Source organism: Periplaneta americana, chromosome 10 (genome assembly GCF_040183065.1).
Source record: "Periplaneta americana isolate PAMFEO1 chromosome 10, P.americana_PAMFEO1_priV1, whole genome shotgun sequence".
Classification (NCBI taxonomy): domain Eukaryota; kingdom Metazoa; phylum Arthropoda; class Insecta; order Blattodea; family Blattidae; genus Periplaneta; species Periplaneta americana.
Window position 1 is genome coordinate 105,602,602 of NC_091126.1, and position 4,940 is coordinate 105,607,541.

General features: G+C 39.3%; 1 non-coding gene across 1 annotated transcript; it reads left to right on the forward strand.

The window, feature by feature from the left end:
- The first annotated feature begins 4,292 nt into the window (after nt 1–4,292).
- On the forward strand, nt 4,293–4,365 carry TRNAT-AGU (transfer RNA threonine (anticodon AGU)). Its single transcript has one exon. It is a non-coding gene; the product is annotated as a tRNA-Thr (tRNA).
- The last annotated feature ends 575 nt before the right edge of the window (nt 4,366–4,940 follow it).

The window sequence follows — 4,940 nt, forward strand, 5'->3', positions numbered from 1 at the left end:
CGGCGTTACCGTACGTATCGGTACGTACTCTTCAGAATGAACGCCGTACTTGCTAGGCAACTTCTCTGCCTCATAGGTTATACACCTCTGCGGAAGTGTAGGAAGATTGAATTCTCTAGGCTCATCGGCTAGCCACATGACGGCATACAGCGAGCCATGACACATTTTGAACTGAACACCCAGTATTTGCAACACCGTTAAACATTATCATGTCGTAACTCCTATGATAATAAATCAAACGCAATGTAATTCAGCAAATAATTGAGCGGCAAATAACGTCTTCGTGTGCTTTCTGCGAACGCCAACTAAAGAGCTAAAATGGCGGGCGATTATATTAAGTATTTATCGAACCTTAAGAAATGAATCAGCGAATCATAAGACGCACACGTTTAAATGTAGCCGACCTGCAACGCGATTGGCTGCCTGAAATTAGAGCGACGGGCCTATAGTATCTCGTCCACAAACCACCTGAGTCAACAACTGCCCTCATTCTGCGCGGCATGGAGTCCACAAGTTTATGGAACAGGTCTACATTCTTGCCCATCTCCTCCCACGCATCTAGAACTCTGTCCCACAATTCTTCAGGTGTCCGAACGGGTTGTTCTGCCCAATTAGAGCGTAGGGTCCTTTTGACTGCAGCCCACAAATTTTGAATTGGATTCATATCTGGTGAATTTGGAGGCCAGTCGACTGGGTCGCCATCACGCCTCCTCGTAAACCATCTTTGAATCCGGTTGGCGGTGTGTATCGGATGATTATCCTGCTGGAAGAAAAGTGTTCCTTCTGGATATCGTTTTCTGGCGGAAGGGATCATTACATTTGCCAAAATGTGTTCGTAGACTTCTGCCGTAAACCGCACGTGGATGCTTTCCAGAAGTCATTTCTCCAATCGAAGTCCTGTCGGAGAGTAGCATACGCAGAATAACTTATGCGAACCAGGGCAATGACTTATTGTTTCTGTGCCATCTTCAAGCGTAATGACGAGACAGAACGTTGTATTAACAGATAGCAATATTGCTTGAAAGAGAGAGGGAGGTTTATTATTTATTATAGTTTGCGCATATTCTAAGCGATATCGCCACATAATTATAGCTTTGCGAGACACATGTGATGGTAAAATTGTAATTAAAAGAAAGAAGAGTGGGAGAGATTCGAACCTAGAGCTATTAGTATCAACTTGTTCAATGGACCAATGCCGTAACGACTTACGCTACTGTGACTGTAATATCAGTTCGACATAGTACTTGGTTTTCCTGATCATATTCGCTCCGGTTGATTTTGTATTAATCAATTTTATTATTATTTCACTCTTCAAGGGCCCTGATGTATCTAGAATCAACCCGCCATTCTCTTTTATTACATATTTTAGACTCTTAAACAAAATACAGCAAATTTAAATGGTTTAATTATGTGTTATCTAGTGAACTACGGCTTTGACGAGACGAGCATGCGCAATGTATGTCTCTGGAACTTAGAAATTTTCGGCCGGCCCATTCTTTTTGCCGCTAAGTGTACAATATTTTCCATACATGCAATTTGACTAACTAGTTTTCTCCTGATTTTTCTAAGCATTCAATGTAACAAGGTAGGAATCCATAATTTGCCTTAATATTTTTAACTTACTTTGAATGACTGGGTCACTCAGAAGATTTTTGACACTATTATTGAAGCTGCATCGTAACTGTTAACTCTTTGCAGCATAGTAAGCAAAAAAAAAAGATTGTTTTTTTTTTCGTTTTTCATATCATAGATCATAACAAAGCTTCGATCATTTTTCTTTTTTTTTCAATATTATATCTCTGCACACAATTTTAAACAAATGATGGTAACTCTGAGAGACCACTATGCTACAGTAGGGATTTTGATATAATATGCCAATATAGCATAATGTGACATTTACAATGGTTTTACAAATGTATAATTTTATTAAGCATATTCATGTGCATAGGGTAATGATCTGGAAGTGAGACCATCAATATTGTCACACATATGTCCCTTCAGGATTATTTTTCCACTTTAGTAAACTATATGATAAAACTTTACACAAAACAATCTTGCCTATGAATGGCAAATCAGCTATTTTTGAAGTAACTTCATTGGACAGCAACTGTCAATTTTCCTTGCTACAATCGAGCTAGTTTTTATTTGAAAACACAGATGGCACCTCTATATATCTTCAAGTGGTGGTTGCATGGTGGAACACCTGTGCTATAATTGTATAGAAAGAAATAAAATTTTGGTTCTTCTGAACAACTACTATGTTGTAAAGGGTTAAAGTATTTCATCACTTCCTGAAGATTAGCAGAGTAGTCACAATGATACCTGCACGCTGCCAACCAGAAACCCCATCGCGTAAGTACAGAAGATGGAGGCAGAGGGACACAAGAACATTGGTCCTTGAATGCTGACACATGAGAAGGTCACTTTATAAACATGTTCTTCATATTATAAATCAGTTGTCAATGTCTGGAAAATGAGATCGTACTTCTTCCGCAATTCTGTGACAGGCGTTAGCGAGGCAAGTAACGTGAATCATTTTTCTGTATTTGATTTTAAGCTCGTGTCTACCTTAACCATGTAAGACGCCGCATCACTAACAGTGCACAGGAATTCACTTTATGTAGTTCTTGACACTTAAGAAGGTAGGTTCTTTTAGGTTTGTCTACATCCATGGCCACAAAGATCACATTTGCCACATGCTGCCCTCTAGAATCCGTTGTATCTGCTGAAAATCATATATTATTATCGTTAATGTTTCCGCTAAAATTATCTGTGTATTTATCGTAACATTCCTGTACGTGATATTTTCGGAAAATTGAGGGATCTGGGATTGACCTTCACGTAGACTATATTCACTAAAATAATTCTCGAAATTTCCCATTCAGGAGTTTGTTTAGAGGGATGTTGGCAGATGTAAATGTCTCACACATATCTGAATAAAACTCTTTATTAATGTGATGTTCGGTCCCTGACTCTTCATTTTGTTGCACTCTTTGAAGAGCGCTCTTGTGTTCTTGTGTTTACGCGCTGTGTAACACTATACGTTCGTTTGAATGAAATTGAAGTTTTGTCAAGTTTACTCATAACAGTATCCAGAATATTAAACTAAAGATACTCATCATAACTTGACATAACAATTAAAACACTTTGCTGGAGAGACTGTCTCTTCGTTTCGACATTCTGAATCACTTTGTAGGTGAACCGTACTCGAACGCTGTTTCTACTCAAGATTTTTTCTCGTGCTTATACAAATACTGGGTGTTCAGTTCAAAGTGTGTCATGGCTCGCTGTATGCCGTCATGTGGCTAGCCGATGAGCCTAGAGAATTCAATCTTCCTACACTTCCGCAAAGGCGAATTACCTATGTGGCAGACAAGTTGCCTATCAAGTACGGCGTTCATTCTGAAGAGTACGTACCGATACGTGCGGTAACGCCGGTAGTGGCAGGAATGTGAACTGTTTGGAAACATGTACTGAGGTGAGTTTTTTCTTACTGTCGGGATATGGGGAGAGAGTCAAGACGATTACTTACGTATTCATTGACATTAACTTCGACGGTCAACATGGACACGGAGCATTTGATTTGTATTGTGGAATGTTACCGTACGCAACCGATGATAACAAATACCCTGCGTACGACTTGCCCGCTCAAAACACAGTTCGAAAGAGGTTATGGTAGCTCACAGACCGTACAGACCGGCATCTGTTGCTACGACGTTCAAGTTATACCATATACGTTCTCAAGTTCAGATTGAACGCCTTGAATATAGGCAACTTCTCTGACATAAAAGCCGAAACTCGCTTCAAATCGCTGACTCACAACAATGACGTCATGACACACTTTGAAATGAACACCCAGTAGGTCTAACGATAATTTGTTTCCTCCTTGTATAAACACTAAAGACAGAAATTTACCCACAGGGACTACAAGGTTACGTATGAAAAAGACAGTGAGCGTAGTGCAGGTACATGTTAGGGAACTCTGTCGTGGTATAATCAGGGTGAGATTGTAGCTTTATGTGGTTATTAGGTAGAACCAAGGACCCGGGTTCGATCCCCGGCGCCGAAGCTAATTTTTCTCCTAAAATATTAAGTGTCAATATTACAGATAAATTCTGGAGGCCAATAAGTCACTCAGCTGAGTGCGCTCCTAGTATAATGGCAGTTGACATTGGATACACGTCAACATATATATATATATATATATATATATATATATATGCCTAACTTGGAGTCAGGGCACAAAGGGAAACATCGAAGGAGGAAAGTTCGATCCGGTGCTGTGGATTGAATTCGGCGTAGCTCAGTGGTCAGAGCGCTTGGTAAGTAGAACCAAGGACCCGGGTTCGATCCCCGGCGCTGGATCGAATTTTTCTCCTAAAATATTAAATGTTTATGTGGTTAACCAATTGACGAATCGCAGTGCGATGTAAACAAACCAATTGTCGGAGTACAACGCTGAATCCTACGCACGAGAAACGTTTCCCTATTCAATTGCTGCGATACACAACACATTTCAGTTGTACCTCAGGCTTTACGTCATTCATGACGTAACGACAGTCTAAGCACAACTAACATAATATCCTCACGTTGTGTTATAAATTCCTAACTTTAGTGCACACTGATAGGTAATGTACACAATATGTCTCGGGAATTCAACTAGATGGTAGCAGATATCGAAGCAAGAAGCTGGCATATTTGTCACGGCTTTAATTATTTAATTACATTAATTATAATGTTTACTGTATCAAAATGATTACTAAGTCACCACCACGTTATAAGTTATAACGTTCATAACCCAATTCATTTATAACAGAGACAAAAATAATATAATTTGTTGTGATATAAAAATTAGCAATGCCAGGTTTCTGATCGCTTAAGTTAACTAGTGACTCGACACTTAATTAGTATGTAAGAAGTGATATTGTAATGAATCTCTC